At 32.0% G+C, this 24,471-nt stretch overlaps 1 protein-coding gene across 4 annotated transcripts in view; it reads left to right on the top strand.

Moving 5' to 3' along the window:
* LOC140437463 (uncharacterized) overlaps positions 1–24,471 on the top strand; it is a 519,890-nt gene that overhangs the window by 276,087 nt on the left and 219,332 nt on the right. For 3 of the 4 annotated variants that reach the window (XM_072527009.1, XM_072527006.1, XM_072527007.1), the window contains exon 2: positions 384–436. The exons of the other annotated variant lie outside the window; for it this stretch is intronic. The gene's annotated coding sequence lies outside the window, so the exon portion shown is untranslated. The remainder of the gene's footprint in view (positions 1–383; positions 437–24,471) is intronic. 4 annotated transcript variants of the gene reach the window in all.

Below are 24,471 nucleotides of genomic sequence, written 5' to 3'. Positions count from 1 at the left end.
AAATGAATGCATTTAAAAAGCATTGGCCCGAAATTTTGCGCCTACGCTCACCTAGTCACGTTGTCAATTTTCCCAAAAAGTCTTCTTCTAAATTCGTTGATACTTTCATGTAATTCGTTAAGGCTGCTTTACTCTGGGATATGATCAAGAATGATCGACCTGAACAATGTATTACGCCGCAGAAATAATTCCAAACCGCGACCTATAAACCCCGAATATAATGTATCATTACAGAACACCAGCCGCGAAGGCACTTTATCGTAGCAATATTTTACGAGTATTACTATCACTTTAATAAAAAAATCAATATGTTTTTATATTTCCTACATATCACATCACTTTTAAATTCACTGAACAACTATATATCATATTTTTCTTTTCAGATTACTCGACCAAAACATGTAAATTCTAAGTAAATTAATCAACCTCTAACACGGTAAGTTTGTTCACTAATATTTACATTCGAGTTATTATTATTCATGAAAATGTATATTTACTATATGTGTACCTGCAGATTTTTGCATGCGAAATTATATACAAATTTTGTATATTCTATAAGTAATTTATGAGAAGGAATTATCTTAAAAACACGGTTTTACTATAAAAGTGCATTACGGAAGATGAGAAAGCTTCAGCGAAATTATTTCTTCGCAAGATTGTTAATAATTGCTGATAAAAATATTAACAGAATCGTACAAGCTCATGTGGTTTAAACATTATTCTCATGTATATGTTGTATGGGAGATTCTTGTATGGGAATCATTATTGTGAAGCTTTTGTTTCTGTATCTGGATTCTGCAACGGATATTACCTATGTGTTGTTTTTATTATGGTACATTTTCTTAAATATACAAATTTTTAAATAGTTTCCCGATGAAAGTAAATCATAAATTATTATAAAATTAACTTGTGATTTGACTCTCTAGATTTCTTACTAAACACCATTTTTAAATAATATATAGTTTGTAATTGGAAAAGCTCTCCTTTTGGTAACTTCATCAGCACTATTATTTTCGTTTTTTTCCTTCTATGTCTTGTTTAGGGCTTCTGAGGTCTCAGTCTCCTGAGCCTTCAGACACTACTAGACTGTTCACTACCTGCTACACTTCTGCTACTGGGGACAGCTGACGAATTATTTATACCGTCGATGATGACCTGGTTTAAGTGGGAGTTGAAGCGAAGTTTTCTGACGACGGTATTTTGATTGGAAGATGAAGCGGACGATATTTTCTTTATGAGAAGACTTCATGTCGAAGGTAACTCTTCAGTTAACAGCTGAAGTCTGTTTGAAGAGGTCTATCCTCCGGACGCTGGTACTCACGTGAGCCATGGTTATATGTTGCCTGAAGTTAAATCTAATAAAATATTAAACATCATTCATTTTTAACAACAATATGTACATTTTTTGGCAACTTTAACTTCTGTAAAGGGTTTTACACTAATATTTTGGTGGCTCAGGCATGTTAACCTGCTTTTAACCTGATGATGGAATTATTATTCCGAAAACGTTTGTTATTTTGATGTAGCCCTTTTAAGGGTTTTTTAAGTATACCTACTTACAAAGAATTAAACCTCTTTTTGTGATACATGGTATACAGCCAGCTGCAGGAATTTATTTTCCTTGTGGATTTTTTAAATAATAAATCATAAAATAAAAATATTGACAATTCAAATAATATTAATATCTAACTTCATTGTAACCAAATACAACTTGTTATACACATTCTGCACGACGTGTGGCCTAACTTTTACAAATAACAAATGTATTTTAAATACAGATTTCAATCCTCTACAAATCTCATGATTTTTCACGTAAAATAATTAAAGAATCAGGAAATAATCAGTTATAAATTTCCTAAATATTAATTAATTTAATGTTTAAATATGAATTAAATATATAACTGGCCATGGGATTTCAGAGTTTTTGCTTATTATTCTGTCATCAAAAAACTAATATATTGAATCTCCGGCTATGTGTTCGACTAGCTGTTTAGAGTAAAACAATATTTGTTTATAATTGCTGTGGTGAATACAATATTTACTAAATATTTCCCAAAAAATTGTTAAAAATATTCATCATCATCATTGGCTTTTACAACTCTTCGTGAGTTTTTGCCCCGTTTACTATTGTCTTCCATTGATTCCGATCCTGTGCTATTATTTCCCATGGCCTTACTTCCATCTTCTCCAGGTCTTCCCTGACTGCGTCTTTCCACCTTTTTCTAGGCCTTCCTGTCGATCTTCTACCATCTGGTCTTTCCCAAAACACATTGCTAATCAGTCTGTCGTCATCACTCCGTACCACGTGGCCTGCCCATCTTAATCTATTGACTTTTATGTATCTTACGATGTTTCCTTCCCGAAGAGAGTCTCTATTTCATTGTTGTATCTGCTCCTCCATTCATTTGTCACGCTGTCCCTGCAAGGACCATATATAATTCGCAGGATTTTGCGTTCCCATACTAATAGCTTATTGATTTCTTTCTTTCTCAATGTCCATGTTTCACTTCCATATGTCACTGCTGGTCGTATTATGGTTTTGTACATTTGGATTTTGGCACGCCTTGAGAAAAGCTTTGACCTCATTAGATGTTGAATGGCAAAGAATGATTTATTCCCCGCCAGTATTCGTATTTCAACTTCCCGTTCTCCTGTGTTTTCACTGGTAATTGTTGCTCCTAGGTATTGGAATTCTTTGACCACCTCAAAATTATGATCGTTTATGGTAATGTTTTGTCTTATTCGCTGTCGTTCCTTTTTTGATACGACCATGTATTTAGTTTTTTCTTCGTTTATTTTCAGGCCTACACTTTCTACTTTCTTCAAAGTTCGATACTATATCCTTAACTTCCAGTGTTGTCTGTGCTACTGCATCTACATCATCTGCAAATGCTCCTCTGGCAGTTATGTCTGGTTTGACTCTGGTATAGATTTTTAGCATTGCATATTCCAATGCTAGGTTAAATAGTAATGGGGACAGCGGGTCTCCCTGTCTGAGTCCGGTGCTTATGCCGAAAGCCTTTGAAGTTTTGCCTCCTATTCTAATTTGTGCAAAGGAATTGTTGACACACATTCGCGCAATCATGGTTAGCTTCTTTGGTACGCCTAACTCCATCATTGCACTCCACAGTTTTAAGCGATCTATGGAATCATATGCTTGTTTGAAATCTATGAAGATCTGGTGTACTTCTTTATTATATTCCCAATACTTTTCTAGCATTTGTCTGATAGTAAATATTTGATCGATTGTTGATCTTCCAGGCCTAAAGCCGCATTGGTAATCGCCAATAATTTCCTCTGTATACGGCAGTAATCGTTTTAGTACAACTGAAGCTAATATCTTATATGTAGTACCGATTAGTGAGATTCCCCTGTAGTTGCCACATGTATCCTTTCTGCCTTTTTTATGTATTGGCACGATAATACAGCCACTCCATTCTTTTGGCATTATTTCTTGTTCCCAGGCTTCTTTCATTAATTGGTGTATTTTCGTTCTAAGTTCATGCCCTCCTTTTTTAATCAGTTTTGCATCAATATAGTCCCGGGGATTTGTCATTTTTTAGGGTTTCTATCGCCGTGATAATTTCTTCCAGGCTTGGCGGGGGTACTTCTATCTCGGCCGTTTGGTACTTACAATTTGTTTTATTTCCATCCGCGTCTACCTGGAAAATATTGGTCTAACCAAACTTTTCAGTGACATTGTTAAACAATAAAAAATTTTACGTCATTCAAAATGACTTTTTTACTACCGATTAATATAATAGATAGCTCTGTTTAATTTTGTGTATATGCGTCAGTTGTTACCACTAATAATGAAATCGGCACTTTTATTCCACGTTTTACAATCAGACCAGCAAGTTTTTATGCAATAGATTAGAGAAAACATAAAATAAATTTGCGCTTTTGGCCTTTGTAAGTATATCTGAGATAATATGTTTTTCGTTGTCTAATTACAATTCACATCTCTTATTTATATCACATTGATGTAAGAATTTTATGAAGATTTAAGGAAAATTTCTTTCTCATTTCTTATCTCGTAAAAGTCCATTTGTATATATTGCATTATACTATGCTACATCTCCTGCAGCCGTTTCTGAAAAATCGTACAAAATCCTCTAGGCGATTTCGAGGGAAAGCTTATATGCAGTTGTTTACCGCAATCATAGCAGATTTATAAAAAAATCTTTCTTCTCGAATGTTGAAGCGATCACTGAGAGTTCCTTCAACTTTCTCTCGAAAAATTGCCAAAGACGAAATCAAACAACCGTAAAAATGGAAATAGGATTTAAATCTAATAAAAAATCATGCCGGATTTTATGCCGAAAAATGTCGGTTTCAAAGGTCCATCAATGCCGACCATTTTCCTTCGGGCGTATATAAACGTCGCGATGGCACAATCAAGATTTTAGACGAGGCGGCTCTCGTAAACTGTAATTGATTTTTTGAGCGACACAATTTTATTTAGATTATGGAAATCGTAACCAAAGGATCTAATAAATTTCTATAAGTCTTTATATAGATAAAAGTATGGGACAGAAGTTTTGAGAGATATTTATTAGAAACTTCTGCTCAATTTCGTTATCTGATTGAAGAAGTTATAATGAATGGAAAGAAATATTAGACTGTTTTAATGAATTAAAGTCATTGTTTTTAATTATTAAGTTGCTTTAAAATTTCTGGCCATACATTTCAGATATCTCTTTCTAGAGGTGTCATATAATTTGTATGACTATTTTTCTCCAATTATATCTCTTATGTGTGTTGTTATTTTGCTTCCGAGAATGAGTAACCAGTCAGTTCAGATGTAGGGAATCTAAAATTTGTTAAGAACACTTCTTATGTCTGCACATGCAGACCTGAAGAGAAGATTGTTGGCAGTTGAAATGGATTATTTGAGAAGAAGTACTAGAACATCAAGGCTGGAAAAGAAGACCAATGAATCTATAAGAAATAACATGAATGCTACAGAAACGGTCATTGACAGAATAGAAAGAAGAGGTTTAAAATCGTTTGGACACCTATTGAGAATGCCTGACAAACGTTGGCCCCACAAACTTCACAGATGGAAGCCTCCTGGAAGAAGAAAAAAAGGTAGAAATCGATGGATTGAAGGAATTACACCGACGGAATCGAGACGTTTGGAGGAGGAGCATGCCTTGGACCGGGAGGATTAGCGGAGGAGAACGGTATTGTTTTTACAAGTTGGATCCTGTAATATATATATATATATATATATATATATATATATATATATATATATATATAATCTTTGCAGATTAGTTAAATAGTAAACTCTTAAATATTGGGGAAATCTGCAAGAAATACTCTAATGTGTATCAATTGTTTCGCCGAACGTTTTCGCCAAAGAGAATTAATTTGGCTTCTTCAGGGCTGAAAGAGAATAAATTATAATTAGCTACCATATATTATCTATTAAAACATTATTGATCTTACCGTAACTTAGAATTGTAGAGTTAGAATATTAAAAAACTTTGCTAGTAACATAGTGGTGTTTTTTGTTACTATGTGCAAAAAAAGTTTTTTATAAGAATTGAAATGTATGGTAGCTTCGAACTTGACACGTAAAGGCTTACCCAAGGTTAATCGAAAAACCCAATGCAACTACATTTAAAAGGAGGTAATTCTTTGAAATGTCGGCAATAACTAAATTTTTGATTTTAAATAGTTAAAAGTGAGGTTCTGTTTAAGCCAGAACGCAAGCGCTGACAACTTCATTATAATGAAGTTTTTTAATATTCTAACTCTACAATTCTAAGTTACGGTAAGATCAATAATGTTTTAATAGATAATATATGGTAGCTAATTATAATTTATTCTCTTTCAGCCCTGAAGAAGCCAAATTAATTCTCTTTGGCGAAAACGTTCGGCGAAACAATTGATACACATTAGAGTATTTCTTGCAGATTTCCCCAATATTTAAGAGTTTACTATATATATATATATATATATATATATATATATATATATATATATATATTGATTTAGAGTATCAGCAATCGGTCATATGACCGATTGCTGATACTCTAAATCAATATTTAAAACAGTACGGTCGAAAAAATAATTTGAAATATATATATATATATATATATATATATATATATATATATATATACTCTTCTTACATTTTTGAAGCGAAATATATATATATATATATATATATATATATATATATATATATATATATATATATAATTACCTTATAATTTATTTTAATTACTTATTACTAATGGAATAAGTAAACTGTTTATGGACTATAAATTCCATTGATTGATTTATTTTATTTACGATTTAATATACTATTATTATTGCAAAATTAGTTTTAATGGGTTTTTGATGCGATCAAAAAAAACTTTTACAAATTAGCGAAACATAGGAGTTGCCTTTAATTTTTTTTGAGTGTTTATTAAATATTCAATATTCAAAAATTCAATTTTTAAAATTGATTTCAAAAGAAAATTATGGATGCCTGAATACTCGATTGAAATGCATATCTAATGATATACCATATATAGAATATTACCTATATAAAATTTAGGGGTAGTAAAACTAAAAGGGTGGTTTAACAAATGACAGACTGTATCGTTAGAATGCATCTACTTTAGTATATACATCGAAGTGTTTCAGTATTTTCACTGTTTTAGTGCTAAAGTCAAAGGAGGTTGCATACGCTAACAATAAAAGAAGGCAGCAATATTTGTGAAAATTGTGGAAGAACTAAAAAAATCAGATCTCATACAAAATAATTACTGAAAAGGTCTACAAGGATTAAATCGATTAAAATTTTATAAAAAAAAAAATTAATATATTAGATACTTGCTATAGTAGACAGTGTTATTGCCTATCATTTTCAATACTCCGTGTTTAAATGCTTCTCATAACTTATTTTATAATTTTCGCTACAATTGCTCAATTGCCAACAGTTAACCTCTGAATGTACCATTTTAGAAAAAGCATGATTCACACCAGTAACGTACGTTCCTCTTCTAAAAGTGGGTTACTCAATAAATTAACAAAATAATATATTAAAGCAGTACAAAAATGTATTAAATATTGTTTTCCGTCGACCGTCTATTTATGATCAATTTTAACACCCTCAAAATCATTGATTAATGACCCCTATTAATGAATGATTTTCTATTAATGAACGATTTTATTATAGGCAACACAACATACATTGCTTGCATAAATTAATTAAACGCTCTGTGATTGGCAGTGACCTGTGGTGTAGGCAACCAAACATATACCTATTTATATCCCCACTAAAAAAATAATTTAAAATGAAGTAGCCGCTGTTAGTACTATCTGTCATTGTATGTCATTATTTACTTTATTGTTTAAAATTCTGTGTATTTGAAAAATCAAAGGGTGGATATTGACGAAGAGTTTAATTTAACTCCACCAGAATTTAACTTCTTCTATCACAGAATTTACAGAGGTCCAAGAAGACTTAAATATAAATTTGTCAAAATGCTATACAGCAGATAATCATTTATCAATATCTTTCTTTAATTTCAGTAATTGCACCATTTCGAATATTAATGTTTACTATAATAAAACTACCACTAAGGCAACTTTGAATAAAGTCAATGAAAGCTGAAAAAATTGTTGTTTGTCGTTAAGAAAATAAATATTTAAACTAAGATATCTTAATTTCTGAAAAGTACGGTCAACGGAAAAGTTTTGTAACGAACTCGTGAATTAAAATGGCGATTAACAATCTCCAACATTAACGCGCTCGCTTCGCTCACGCGTTAAAATATCTCAATTCTTAATCGCCCTTATTAATACACTTGTTGGTTAAATAACTATTTTATGTATGTCATTCTACTTGTGAAATAATAATATAATGAAAATTAGTAAAAAATAATACAATTTTTTAATTGGAATTTCTTATTTTGAAAGTTTACAAGTCAGAAGCTGTTTTGAAAAATTAAAACAAACTATTTTGTTACGTTGAAAACGACATTGTTCTAATAATTATTTAATTTTATCTATCTCACTTATAATGATAGAGTCGACATGTTATTATATTATACCATGCGGTCCATATGTATGGAATAAATTCATTTTTGGCGTTATTATGTACTATCTGAAAAAACCTGAAACATGTCGATTTTTATTCTTAAATTGACAATTTACAGTATGAAAATATTATCCCCTTCCAGCACACCCTTTGAATTATAAGCACCCCCTCAAAAATTTTAAATAACAAAGGGGGTCGAGTGGCACCTTGTTAGAAAGGGATTTTAGTGCTCTGTTCAGAAATATAAAGTTTTTTGAGTTTGTGTAATCATAACTGAGAAAATTGATTTCTGAGATGTAAAATTTTGATAATGTCTCTATCATAAAACTTTAGGTTGAATGAGGATAATAATGTCACATAATATTTAGAATGTATTTTTCAATGTACTTTACAATTAAATTTATTGTTCAAAATGACCACCCTTCACTTTTTGACAATAGCCGAGGCGATTTTGGAATTCTCGCACGACATTTTGTACGACCTCGGGGGTTATTTTGTTAATTTCTTCCGTTATCCTAACTTTTAAATACAGCAATGCTGTTTGGTCTATTAAAATATACTTTAGATTTTAAACAACTCCATAAGAAGTAATCGAGGGGAGTCAAATCTGAGATCTAGCCGGCCATTCGATCTTTCCACGTCTTCCAATCCACCTATTGGAAAAAACCTCGTTTAAATAATTTATAACTATACGTGTAAAATGCGGATGGCTCTGTCTTGTTGGTAATAATCTCATTTGTATGATTGACATCAGAAAAAAATCTTCGTAATGTAGGCACTAAAAAGTTAATAAAAAAATCTAGATAAACCTCACCATCAACTGTACCCCCAAAAAAAAAGGACCAATATTTTATTGTTAATGATACCAGCCCAAATGTTAATTTTTTTAGGATATTGCGTGAGTCTCACAACTGAGGATTTTCTCCGAGTTTGTTAACCGTTCCGTTTAAATTAAACGTCGCTTCATCAGAAAAAACTATTTTGTTTATGAACTGCAAATCTGCGTTCATTCTGTCCATGATTATTTCACAGAATTCTTGCCTTCTATCGGGATCATCTTCATTTAACTCCTGAACCAACTGAACTTTGTAAGGGTGGTATTTTTCTTTATGCAAAACTCTCAAAATAGATGATTTACTTACATCATTGACGGCGGCCAGTTTTCGAGTTGTCTTATGCGGATTTTCCTCAATCTCTAGAAGTACATCCAACTTTTTTTCATCAGTAAATTTAACATTTCTACCTGGTTTTTCAATATTTTTTACATGTCCAGTATAACGAAACTTCTGTTCAATTTTTCTAACTGTAGACTGCGAAACTTGTTGACCAGGGTATTTATTATTAAACATTTCACAAACCTCCTTTTGAGTTCTTGTTTTATTACCAAAACCAATCAAAATTAAATTGTCTATTCTTTGAGTCTCGGACAAATGAGCCATAATTAAATTTAATACGCGCACAAATATTATACTGACGTCTTTTAGTAACTTTACATACCTAAATGGCAGCAGCCTACTAGATTCATATAAATTGTTTATTTATCTTTTTAACTAATATTTTATTATCTTCAAAGGTTTTTTTCCTAATGTTTAGCAGAACAGATTCGAAAATACCTGATTATTTCTAAAGTATATTTTAAAAGACCCGGCAATATTGCTGATTTAAAAGTTAGGATAACGATAGAAACTAACAAAATAACCTTCGAGGACATACAAAAAGTTGCACGAGAATTCCAAAATCGCCTCGGTTATTGTCAAGAAGTGAATAATGGTCGTCAAGTTGAACATTTAATTTAATTGTAAAAATCAATTTTCTCAGTTATGATTGCACAAACTGAAAAAAGTTTATATTGCTGAACAGAGGACTAAAATCCCTTTCTAACAAGGTGCCACACGACTCCCTTTGTTATTTAAAATTTTCGAGGGGGTTCTTATAATTTAAAGGGGGTGCTGGAAGGAGATAATATTTTCATACTGTAAATTGTCAATTTAAGAATAAAAATCGACCTGTTTCAGGTTTTTTGTCAGATAATACATAATAACGCTAAAAATGAATTTATTCCATACATATGGACCGCATGGTATACTTTACTTTAAAAAAAGACGATTTTTAAATGGTATTGTCAGTAATATAAGTCAGTAAGTTAATATTTTGTTTTACAAAGACGATTTGGCTTTCTATATTAAACATACAGAATGTAAATTATTAAGTGACAGAACAATTGAACACAGTGCAATGGCAGAGAGAGATTACCGAACAATAAGCCTGCTGGGTTATGTTCTAAAGATCTTCCTGCGAGTAAAATATAGTGGAATGTATAGGACATTAGAACAATTTTGGAGTATTTACCTTCAACAAAAAGCTGACCAATATCGGGATCTTCCCGAATTATAGTTCAAATATATCAGATCTTAACTCTAAGACAGCTGCTTGAAAAAGGATGGGAATTCAATAGAATCCATAATCTCTTCATAGATTTCTGGCAAGCGTACGACATCATTAAGAGGGATCAGATGTGGAATGCAATGGCAGAACTTTCAGTTCCAAAAAAACTTATCCAGCTTGTTAAGCTATATGTAAATAGCTGTAGATCCAGAGTACGGATAGGTAACAAACTCTCCGAATCTTTCGGAATAAGCAGTGGCCTGAAACAAGGAGATGCACTGTTACGTCTTCTCTTTAATATCATCCTGGAGAAAGTAGTAAGAGCAGCACAACTTAAAACATAATTACTGACAGTAAATGGGCCAAAATACTACTAGCATACGCAGATGACATTGACATTGTGGGAAACACAGTCACCAATGTGAAGAAGACTTTTAATAAATTGGAGGTAGAGGCAAAGAAAACTGGTTTAAGGGTAAACGAAGAGAAATCCAAATACATGTGCATCAACAGACAAAAGGGACGGGATAGAATAGGTCAAAATGTTACAATAGACCCATATAACTTTGAAAGAGCGGAGAGTTTTAAATATCTCGGAGCAACAATCACTGCAGATAACGATATCGCGGAAGAGATTAAAGAAAGAATTCAGGCAGCAAACAGATGTATGTACACCCTCCACAATACTATTAAATCTAAAAGCCTAACACGAACATCAAAGATTAGAATATATAAAAGACGTGGATGAAATGTGAGACGTGGGAGAAATGTTTTAAGATGAAAATCCTCAGATCCTTATCACGACATTAATAGCAACCAATAACGAATGAGAACAAATGCTGAGGTCAAGCAGATGTATACAGCGAGCGGTACAGTCCAAGAGATTAAATTTCAACGTCTAAGATGGCTATGTCCATAGACTCCCTAATAACCGCGTTGCCAAGTTAATATGGGAGGAAGCCCCCACAGGAAGAAGGCCCTTAGGACGTCTACAAATGCGATGGAGAGACAACATATGTTCAGATCTAAGAACAATGGGGCTAAGAATAATGGGGCTACCCACTGACCCAACTATTATGGACAACCGTTCAAGATGGAAGCAAGTTGTGCAGTCAGTAAAAAGTAAAACAAGAAAAAACAGTTGATGTTAGAAAATTGATAGAAAAACATTATGATTTAAACTTGAAGAGTATTAAAGAATTAAGCTATTTTATAGCTATGCTATGTTATGTTTTAGCATTGATTTTAATGGAATAAAAATATAAATTTTTTTATAACAACAGGCCGTAAACAACGTAGCCGCAAAGATATTTTGAAAAGGAATTTATGAAAGATCTTATCACAATAAATATTTTAGTGTTGAAAATATTTCAAATGTGTCTTAACTGCTCTTACAATATTACAAAATAAAATAATCATTCTGTCCTCATCCACGTACATACGTACTTTTTAAGTGGTATTAAAGAATCGAAATAATCCATCAAATTTTAATCTGCTAAGTTAATAAAAAAATCAACTAAGTGAGCTACAATAAAAAGTAATTCCTACAAACTCCTTTTAGAATGTGACTTATTTATATGAAATATGAAATGAAAGGTTATATTTAACAATTGAGATATTGGAAAAGAATATATCTGATCTAGAAGCGGGATCTTGTTGTCGGGATATAAGGTTAGAACTACGCTTGAGAATGCTTCGATGTTACATGTTCTCTACTCTTCTTTATGGCTTGGAAGCGTGGACACTAAAACAAGTCTATCTAAATAAGTTGGCTGCCTTTGAATTTTGGTGTTACAGAAGAATCCTACGAATATCATGGATTAAAAGAATGTCAAACGTGGAAGTAACCAGAAGGATAGGAAATGAGGCGGAAATAATATTAACTATCAAGTATGAGAGAGTAATAAAACAATAAATTATGTATGCAAATCCCTAAACTGTTGATACGGGTGACTGAATGAAAAACAGATATTTGTCAAGTTTACAGAAGTATATAGGAAAACAATTTTAAATTGAGTATGACCACCAGGTATAAAGGTTGGAGCAGAATAGAATACAATAGTTGTGAGGGTTACTAATCCCAAAATAAGGTTGCCAGTGTCGGAGTGATGGAGGTTAACAGGTACTAATGAATTTGCAAGAAATGTAAGATGTTTATTTTATTGGTTATATATAACCAATAAAAGTTTAATAAGTACCTACCTATTTGCAAAATAAAGTTTAATTCTTTAGATAAAATAAAACGTTTTATTTTATCTGAAATGAGTGCATTCCACGAAGTAAGGGTTTCAACAATCAAACATTTAATTCTTTAATTCCAGGAATCTACGACAGTAATTGACTAGATAATTACCTTCTAAACTTATTCCACAGAAAATGTGATAGTGGGTTTTTCCATTTTGTAGGAAGGTCCAAGTGGCGTATTCAAAATTCTTAACAGTTCACTAAAAGTAGGTACTTCAGTTGCAAGGTGCAGTTTATTGTGTATACTAGTGTTATGGAAAATTTGGAAGTGCCGTGTAAACGCCGAAAAATTGGTCCTCTAACAGTTAATGAAAAAACATTAATATTTAATTGTTTTAAATCATTTACAGACAAACGTTTATGTGAAAGTGTTGATGAGACCGTTGAGTTAGTTAGCAGTACACTTGGTGTTGGGAAATCTACGATTTACAGAGTTATTAATGCCACGTAATGCTCCAGGGAAACCAAAATTTCAAATAGAATATCATTTTAAAGAAGGACTTCGACGGAAAGTGCATGAATTCTTCTTTAGACAAGAATTTCCAACATTGGATAAAGTTCTTGTCTCAGTTCGAGATGATAAGGATTACCCAGAAATGAGTCGAAGTACGTTATGGAAACTTTTAAAAGAAATAGGCTTCCGCTGGAAAAAGAATCCCAGAAAGTCTATTTTATTAGAAAGAAGCGATATTGTCATATGGAGAAGACATTTTCTAAGAACCATAAAGGAAATGAGAAACCAAAAAAGAAAAATATTTTATCTTGTTGAAACATGGATCAACGAGGGTCATACACCAAATAAATTTTGGCAGGCTGAAACTGTTACAAGTCAAAGGCACGCTTTTGTAAATAACTTATCTACTGGTTTAAACCCACCATCAGAAAAGGGACGCAGGCTGATAATAGTACACATTGGCAGTTCAGACGGTTTTGTTGAAGGTGGTTTATTAACTTTTGAATCAACTCGTACCGGTGACTACCATGAAGACATGAACGCTGATGTCTTTCAAGAATGGTTCGAACAAATGATAGATCTTCTTCCTAAGAACTGTGTAATAGTAATGGATAATGCAAGTTATCACTCCAGACTTATAGAAGGACTGCCCACAACCAAGTGGTTAAAAAAAGACTTGCAGAATTGGCTGAGTTCAAAAAATATTACGTACCATCCCGGATCTATAAGAAAGGAACTTTATTCGTTGTGTGCCCTTCATAAAGAAAAATTTAAAAAATACGAAATTGATGAAATTGCCAAAAATCGTGGAATGACAGTACTTAGATCCCCACCATATCATTGTGAATTAAACCCGATTGAACTGGTATGGGCACAGATAAAGAGTGAAGTTTCAAGAAAAAATACCACTTTTAAAATTCATGATGTTAAACAGTTGTTTTTGGAGGCCGTAAATAATGTAAAACCTGAAAACTGGGAAAAGGCAGTAAATCACACTATTAAAGAAGAGGAAAAAATGTGGAAGCTGGACAATATTACTGATAAAATGATCGAGCCAGTTATTATAAATCTTGGTTCTGAAACTTCATCTTCTAAATCTGATTTAGATTTGTAACAAGTAGCTGTAAGTTTTATATTAATATTTTTATTCATCTATTTAACATACCTTAGACGGTTTTAAAAACTCTTTTTCTCTTTTGTAATTTTTAAAAATTAAAAAAAATGTGAATTTTTTAAAACCCTTTTTAATGTAGGCCAGTCAGTTCTAATATAGTGTGTGATAAAAGAGGTCACTTTTGTTTACATACACATAACACTTTATAACACTGAAATAATTCATTTATTTTTTACAATTATTCAAAGTAATTTTTCAATTAATCTTGAGCACGCCCATGGAGTGGTCGGAGCTACCAGTTAAAATTATGCTAATTACTCTCTCGTTCATAAAAATAAACTATAGAAGATGGAACTTAAAGAAGAAGAAGATCTAGAAGCACTAATCATGCGAGTTTTAATGACGAATATCTAATAATTATTCGTAATTATGTATACCTGATATATCTGATGGTCTGATAAGTAACTTTTTTCGCCGATTTAGGGTACTGCGAACTCAAAAACCATTAGCTCTATAAAGTCTAATCATTTTAGTCAAGTTGACATGTTTTGAAAAATATGGAAAAACTATTTTCGATCTCTCATTAAGCATTATTATTTGAAATATATTATAATATTGGGACTATTGCTCCTTCAGAATACACTGTCAAATTTTGGTTCCGTGAATTTCGTAGTGGCCGTATATCTGCATCGGACGAACCACTTACTGCACGACCGTTAAATGCAGTGACACAGGAGAACATAAAAAACTCTATGAAATGGTTTTAGCTGATCGTAAAGGGAAGGTGCGTGAATTCGAGAGACCACAAGAATTAGTAAAGAGTGCACTAGTCATAATTTGAAGATGAAAAAAATATCCAACCGATGGTTGCCGCGTTTGCTGACCATTGACCAAAAACATGATCATGTAACCACTTTTCAGCACTGTTTGGACCTTATAAAAGGCAATTCATCGGACTTTTGTTATCGATCGATAACAGTTGATAAAACCTGGGTCCACTACTACACACCAACTAATAGAACGAACGCACGGCAGTGGACTGAATTCGGCAAAAGCGATCCGAAGCAGTCAAGAGTGACTCAATTGATTGCGATGAATACGGCTACTATATACTATATGCTATTATTTATCAATTAAAATATGTTTCTGGTTTATGAAACATTATTTCTTTGGTTGCAACTTTTTTAACCCTTGGAAACTACCGTCTATGCGAATAACAGTATGAGCCACTCAATATTATTTGTTGGTGCCGAGATATTTATCTACAAAACTATTATGCGTATTTTAGATATATGAGAGCTCAAAAATACGTATCTCTTTTACGTTCCAAAATTATGTCCAAAAAATATCATTGATTTTTCTTTAATAAGTCAGTTTATTTTATATATGTATACATATCCATTTGTAAGGTAATTTTAAAATCTACAAGGCTACGTTCATTAGAAAGCCAAACTACTCTTTAATTCTGAAAAATTGAGTTTGAAGCACTCGAAACAGGGGGTGTTCACACCACGACATACATTTTAATCGGTGATATATCTCCATTGTTTTTTACCCTACAGAAGTTCATAAAAACCGAGAATATTTATTGAAAAAAGAGCTACATTTTTTTACTCCACTATTTTTTACGTATATATTATAGTTTTTTAGTAAAAAAAAAGAACAGTTTTTAGAAATTTTTAAAACAGATAATACAAATTAATATAACTTTTTTCAAAAATATTGCATTTTAAACCAGTCAAACACTTGGATTAAATGAAAAGTACTGAAATAAAAAATGTATTCTGGAAGGAAAATGATTAATTTTAATTCTAGTGGATATTAATTATACTGCTCTTTTTTACTGAACATATTTGAAGAGACCATCTTTAACGAACTGTAACTTACTCAGTTTACATGCAAATGACTTTTTTGTAGTACTCTAAGTAGTAATAGTAGTAGTAGAAGTTTGTAGTAACTTAAAAGGGGTACCTTTAAAATGTTTTAACCCAAGAAAAATCAATCCTTTTCTACAGTTTAACGTTGAATACATTAATCCAAATATTAGCAAAAAAAATTTCTCCTTTCACCGACCATATATCACTTTGTATTATATCTAATGAAAATTCACTGTTTTTAACCATAAATAGCTCAAACAGTATGATTACTTTGATCAAAAGAATTTCCACCCCTGAAAAGGGGTGACAATCACCCCTGGGGCGAAAGCAAACATCGGCGTTATATAACTTTTGTTATTTGAGCAATTTTCCATCAACTCCAAAAAATTTGGAGGTGAATAGCCCAAGTGACTGGATTATAGTTATGAGTTGCAAAGATACTAGACATATAACATATCTTATTTAAAATAAACTTGCAAAAGGGAGTCCGTTCACAATTTTTAATGATTTCATCTCTAAATAACATCAAAATCAGTATACAGTCGAATCGGCGGTCGATATAGAATAAAATAAAATTATTTAGCTAACAAATGTTTCAAATGCACACATAATAAATAAAAAAGAACTCGCTTTCGATAATGAACTTGCTGGTAGATTCTGATTGTGTAATTAAAATTATTCGTGTGCAATGTGTAATGGGCAATTAAACGAGCATATATGAACGCGTGAAAGTGGTAAGTTTAGATAGCTTAGCTGCTCAAAAAAATGTTTGTTTAGCAAATTAAATGCGTTTAAATTGTTTAACCATGTAATTATCATATTTAAAAATTATTTTTTTGAGGTTTTCGGAGTAAAACTAATAATTCTGTTGGTGAAAAAGACTAAACACGCTTTTACCTGAGGTATCACTTACCATATGATCCCATTTTCATTTAAATTAATTAATAATTTATGTAATAAAAGCGCAATATCCATATATATCCCGCAATATATAGGGTGCGCCACACCCCTAGCTTCCTTTTGTTACGGCTATACTAGGGATTATATAAAAAAAAGTTTATAACAAAACTGATGTGCATCAAAGACGTCTATAGTTACTTTCGATTAGATAAGTCTACAACTTGCTTTTTATTGGCCAAAATGGTAATATTTAAAGGGTTGTGGAATAGGTTTCCAAGATAATAAAAATGTGAATGACATGTCAAGTTTTTTTAACGTAATGTTATTTTTAAATAATTTAATATCTTTGAAATCTAACCATACAATATACAGTGTGATCACTGTTTTCAAATACAAAATTTTCTAATTTTTTTAAAAGAAACACTCACTATAATAGTTTTGTAATTTGTAGAAAATATTACAACTTTCCTTTTGTTGTGAGGTTATACATATCTAGCATGCTTCGTTTTGTAAATATTTAAAAAGAACTATAGATTACATAATATTTGTTTTGCGGATTTTTTATTAAAAGAAAATTGTTATAGACAATACAATTGTTTATAATGAATAAAAATTATAAGAAATATAATTTATTCTAGAAATATACATGAAAATATCAATTAAAATTAAAAAGTATGCTAGTAAAAGCATTGATAAAGAACTACACATGTATATATGCAACCAGACCACTCTCTCAGGTTCTTCAACCAGGAAACGCGTCTTCTTCCTACGCTTCTCCTACCTTCTACTTTTCCTTGAATTATGAGTCTCAAGATGTTGTATCTTTCGCCTCTCATCACATGTCCGAGATATTGCAATTTCCTTTCTTTTATTGTATTTTCCATTTCCCTCTCTCTGCCTATTCTCCTTAACACTTCTGTATTCGTGACTCTATCGACCCATGGAATCCTTAACAATCTTCTAAATGTCCACATTTCAAACGCGTTAAGTCGATTTATTGTATTCTGGTTTAATGTCCATGATCCAGTTCCATAGTAGAGTACACTGTGTACATAGCATTTAATTAGCCTTATTCTGAGGGCCAATGTCAGATCTTTGCTGCATAAAATCTTTTTCATTTTCACGAAGTTGGCACGTGCTTTTTCAATTCTGACTCTTATTTCTGCAGTATAATCGTTATGTTCTGTGATTATCGTTCCCAAGTAAGTATATGTTTTTACTCTCTCAATATGCTGGCCGCCTACCGTTAATATTTCGTTTGTATTGTTCTTCTTGCTAATTTTTATAAATTTGTTTTTTTATGTTAAGAGAGAGTCCGTATTCTCCACTATATCTTAATATTTTGTTCATTATTCTTTCTAAGTCTTCCAAGTTGTCGGCTATAATGACTGTATCGTCGGCATACCTAATGTTGTTAATTAAACTTCCGTTCACTTTTATGCCGACTGTCTCGTTTACCAAAGCTTCTTGTATGATTTCTTCAGAATAAGTATTAAACAATAACGGCGACAGTATGCAACCTTGCCTGACCCCCCTCCTTATCTCCACTTCTTCTGACACTTCTCTTCCAATTTTCACATTTGATCGTTGGCTCACATTCAGATTCTTGTTTTTGAGTAATTCTATAAGTCGGTAATGTTTTACCTTATCGAATGCCTTTTTGTAGTCTATAAAGCATACATAAAGATCTCGATTAACATCCAAACATCTTTGGGTCAGCACGTTAAAAGAAAATAGTGCCTCTCTTGTGTCCACTCCATTCCGAAATCCAAATTGGGAATTACTAATATCCATCTCCAGCTTAGCGTATATTCTATTATGGATGATTTTTAGCACGCTTTTTAAGGTATGTGACATTAGACTGATCGTTTGATAATCACTACATTCTTTGGCATTTACTTTCTTTGGTAGACAAGTAAATGTTGATGTCAGCATTTCACGTGGAATGTGGAATACATAACCTTTGAAATGGTTAATGAAACATAATCTCACTTTTAGTTAATATTTGATCATTTTTAGTACAAGAAATTAAAACATGCTCTAATTTTTAGTACTGAATCGGCGCGCGCACCTAATTTGTAGATACAATATTTAGCATAATGGCAAGCAGACCTAAAAATTGAAATTCCATAGTGACAAGTCAGTGAAAGTGATAAATTTTATTGATCTCATGAGAATCGTAAAAAATGGCAAAAATAGTCCCACGTCTAATTATTTAACACCTTTATAAAAACTTACTTTCTTTGAGGCAAAATACAAAAATTTCATACGAAAGCTGCACTCCCCACCTTTAAAACTCGAGTTTTAAAGATATCGAGTTTTTACCATCGAGTTGATAAAAATTTTATTCAAAATTGAATTGGCTCTCGTAACTGTTATTCAAAATCTCCGGTCGCTTCAAGCATTGTTTCTGAGAGAAAAAAGCCTACGAAAAAATTTTAAAACACTTCCTTCCTTCGGGAAATGTGCAATATTGAAAACCTTTAATACCAAAAATAGGTTTATTAATTGAAAATGATTTTCGAGTTATGGTACAAGTAATAGTAGAATCCCCAAATAATTGAGCAACAATACAAAGTTAAGTGCAACGAAAGTTCGAAGATTGATAAAGATAAGCAAATTTCACTCATTTAAAATTCAGTTGCACTAGAAATTAAATGAAAATGATTTTCCAAATGCTTTGTAAAAGTGTAATATTATTATTTATTTATTCAGTAGCTTTTTGGAAAAAAAATGTTAGCTGTTTAATTAAATGAGTCGTTTACATTTGACATACATTATCTATTACGAAAAAAGAAATTAGCAATCAAATTAGCGCTATATAAATTCGATGAAATATCGGCGTTTATATTAGTAAATATCGGCTACAAAATGTTGAAAAACATTGCACATAATACATAAAACATTGCAGAAAATAGCATATTATAGTAATTTGTTTGATTTATTAATAGATAGTCCAAAGCGGTACGATTTCTTATCGATTTATGCAACAATTTTTGAAAAATGCGTACAAATAACCACAAATAGTAACAAGTTTTCCATAAGTTATGTAACGATCATATTATTATTGGTATAATAACACTAAATAGACCATAATAACCAGGAAATATATGAGTATACGATCGTATTCTGCTTGACAATATTTTCTTCACGAATTGAATATAATTAATTGTGTAAGCAAACAGTTATTGGAAGCAGGTTGCTTCCGTTCTAATTTGAATTGGTGGAAATACATCGAAAGAAATACAAATTTAATAGACGTAAAACAATATTGCATATTTTCCCAATTGTTTTTCAATGCATACTTCATATTTATTTTTAAAGAACAAAGGAAGACTATGATGAAGCTGGGTCAATTAAGTTGTAATTGACTTTAATTTTTTGTCGTCAATGAATTTCAGGCTACTCTGTGGCTAAACAGATACAAAAAGTGAAGAGTCAAAGGGAAAGCAAAAGAAAGCTATCAATCCCTCCAGCAAGAAATAATATAAGAGAAAACAAGCAACTTTCAAAAGCAAATAATAATAGAAAATACAGTGATGAAAATCAGCTAAAAGAGTAAAGAAGAACTAACAACACTATAGCTTTTTCTGGATGAACTTAAGCAGCTACGTTAATCTAATTACGATTTATGACAGAAAATTACCCGTTTAGAGTACAGCGCCAAAGGACCTTGTCCTAAGATTAGAAATAGGTAAAGAACTCCGGATAATGACATGGAATGCGAACGAACTGCTTCAACAACAGAATAAACTTCAAATGGTCCTTCAAATGAAAAAACTTGACATGTGTCTCATCTCTCAGACACACTTCACTAAATAAAGACAAAATTTACTAAAATTATAGAGCGATTACAACTAAAGAAAATATTCAGCACTCTAAAGAGTTAAAATATGTGTGTTCAGTCATGTGAACAGTCTGTGTTCAGTTTAAAACTCATAATCTAAACATAGTTTATCGTTTATGACTTAATTGAAGGATTTTTTATTTATGGGACATGCGTATAAATCACAGCTAACGTCACTATGTTTTTCTATGAGAAATTGGTTCGCATATGTCCTTTCTTAAAAAGGTGCCTAAAGCCTTTCGAAACCCAGGATAACTACTGGTATTAAAGGAAGATTATTATCGTTACATCTATGAATTCCTGGTTATAATAAATAAAAAAAATGTTTAATGCCGCGTTCCTGATAACGGCTATTATAAAATCTGTTCCCAACGATTTATGTTTAAGTTTCTAGATTTAAAAATGAATATAATTTATCTAGTTCAATCGATTTAATTTTTTCCACTTAAATCATTTAACTTTCGATAACGTTATTATTAAACTTCTTATCTTCAAAACTTTCCCTCACGATTCTAATAATGCCAATAATGCTTGACCTGACAAGATTATATCACACAAAAAAGTCCACATGATCGTAAACTGTGACAATTATTTAAGGATCAATTAAAGACGAAGTCATTCAGTGAACATTAACGAGTAAACTGTAGACAGGAAATAGTGTAAGAGGCTTAGTTGTTTCATATAAACGACTCCAGTCGATTTCATAACGAAAACTGCAATTATTCATGGTTATAAAAAATGTTACATGAAATAGTTGATATGAAGAAATATTTTAAAACATTTTTATATTGTTATTAGGTGTTATAATCTAATTAGACAATTAGCAATCTCATACGATTTTTAATTCTTTGTTAAAACTAACGATATAGATTATAAATATGCATCGCCGTCATTGACTATATGTATGTATGGTGACACTATCCTGTGCCAGCAAGGATAGTAGCCTCCTTTTTCTTCTTCTTTTGCCAAATGTTTGATTGACGCACTCTATACATTTCGTGTTACTGCTATTTTCTTGCATAGATCTGTTTGGTTCGCTTTGAGTTTGTGTTTTTGGGCTTCTTTAATGTTTTTCTTTATTTGTTTGTATAGTATGTTGTAATTTTGAGTAACTTTAGCGTTGTGTTTTTTCTATCATAACTAAAATTTATGGCATAGATCTCCAAGTTTTTATGCCTTGATCAAATTGAGTAATTTTTTCTTAATAGTTGCCATTCTTAAGACTTCCTCGTTTCTCACCCTATCTGTCCATGGTATGCGGAACATTCTTCGCAAGGTCCACATTTTAAAGGCCTCCAACTTTTAGTGGAGAATATATTCAATGTCTATGTCTTCATGCCATATAAAAATCTGAACCATACATAGCATTTAACCATCCTCTAGCAGAGACTAAAGGAAAGATTGCTGATACATAGTAGCGATTTAAATTTAATAAAAGCTTGTCTTGCTTGTTCGATACGGTATTTATTTCTTCTTGAGGATCTCATTGGTCATTCACTATCATTCCCAAGTATTTGAATGCTTTCACTTGCGTGATTAGAGCATTATCTAGGTGGTATCTAGAGCAGCTGGTACTCTTTAAAGTGCATTTTTTCTTATTGCCATGCATTTAGTTTTCCATTATTTATCTTCAAGCCATAAATTTTTCCAACGGTATTTATTTTATTTAACATCAACTGAATATCATGTTCGTTGTCTGTGATTATTTTTTTTTCTTCCTAAAGGAAAGAAAAGAAAATAATTATTACAATGCATATTTGGTTATCAGTAAAGGAACAAACATGGTTACTCGCTTCTCGTCTAGGGACCCATCAAGACATTAATTTAAAACACAAACTAGACTGGGTCGCGGATAGTAGGTTTAAAACAAATGGGATAAAACAAAGGTTACTATTTTAACTGAGCATCGCTGTGACTTCGGCGACCTGTTGACCTTTATACCATATTCAGAGCCTTCGAGTACCTCTGCAAATACGTTATCCACATAGAGGTTGAACAGCACAGGAGACAAAATACACCTGTGTCGCACCCCTCCTAAAATTTTTAAATTTCTCTGTGTTCATTGATTTTTTCAACCTTATTTTTGCTTTTTGATTCCAGTAGAGATTCTGTATTACTCTTATATCTTTCTCGTCAATGTTAGCGTTGTGTTTTTATTATTGCATTATGTTTTACGGAGTCTAACGCTTTTTTAATCGAGAAATGTGATGAATATATCTTTTCGTTGGTCCATGCAGTTTTGTACAAGAGTATTCAAGCAGAAAGCTGCTGCACATGTACCCAGTCCACTCTTGCACCCAAATTCTGTCTCCCCGCTTAGCTCTTCCAGCGTTCTGAACATTCTTGTGTGGAGGATGCGAAGAAATACTTTAAGCGAATGGCTCATTAAACTGATCAGTTTGTGGTCATTGCATTTATTGCTTTTTGTAATTTAGAGATCATTCTTCTTCTTTTTCATGTGCTATATCAGAGTTATCCGACGTTGGCGATCACATTTGCAAAGGCTTCTCGATCTTCGGCCACATGAAATAATTGTCCTGCATTTGATATCTCAGTCCATTCACGAATGTTTTTTAACAAATAAACCTGTTTTATTCCTACACCTCTACGGCCTTCTATTTTGCATTTAAGGATCAGTTGTAATATTCTATATCGATTTCCCCTCACTATATGTTCCAGATAAGACATTTTCCGATGTTTAACAGTCTTTAGCGATTTTCTATCTTTATTAACCCTACTTAGTGCTTTTTCATTAGTTTTTCTTGCTGTCCAAGGTATCTTCAGCATCCGTCTATGAATCCACATTTCCATTGCTTTAATAATTTTATTTATACTTAATACTTTTAGTGTTCACACTTCTGCTCCGTACAAAAGTACAGACCCAATATAGCATTTAACCATTCTTTGTCCTAAATCTAAACTGAGTAAAGCAAAGCAAAGCAAAGAAATGTCTACATTTTCATAAAAGTAGTTTTAGTAATTGCAAAATGTGGCCGGTGTTATATATGGCATTGAAAAGTGTTACCAGTATATTGATGTTATCATCTTCTAACAGTTTTATGGCTTCCGTAGTAATGCTATCCGGTCCAGGTCCGGTCCTACTTCTATAGCATACTTCACCTCAACACGTATAATGGGAGGGCCGGATAAATTTTCCGTGGGTAAGTTAGTAGTTAGCATATTTGGTGTATTATCCATAAATAGGGACGTAGCATAGTCTCTCCAGATTTTAGCTAGTTCTTCCTGGGTATGCACGTAGTCTCCTGGATCATTTTTCAGGCGAGTTTTATGATGTTTCTTGTGTACAATTTAAATTTATTTAACCCTTTTATGTAGTCCAAAGCTGTCCCCCTTTTCTTGTAGTGATTCCAATTCTTCACAACGTTCTTTCATCCAACTTTTCCTTTGCGATTTTAATTCTTGCCCTCATAGTACGTTAGGTTTCCTTGTATTTCTGTTGGTTTTGATGTATTTTGTACTGTCTGCGTTGTTACATTAGATCAAGTATCTCTTCCATCATCCACTTGTTTTTGTGATTTCTTCTTTACTTATGATTGCTTAGTCAGCATTAGCTAAAGCCATTTTTATTTTCTCACAAGTTTTCTC

This window comes from Diabrotica undecimpunctata, chromosome 3, assembly GCF_040954645.1.
Source record: "Diabrotica undecimpunctata isolate CICGRU chromosome 3, icDiaUnde3, whole genome shotgun sequence".
NCBI classification, from domain to species: domain Eukaryota; kingdom Metazoa; phylum Arthropoda; class Insecta; order Coleoptera; family Chrysomelidae; genus Diabrotica; species Diabrotica undecimpunctata.
This window is presented reverse-complemented; position numbering and strand designations above follow the sequence as displayed.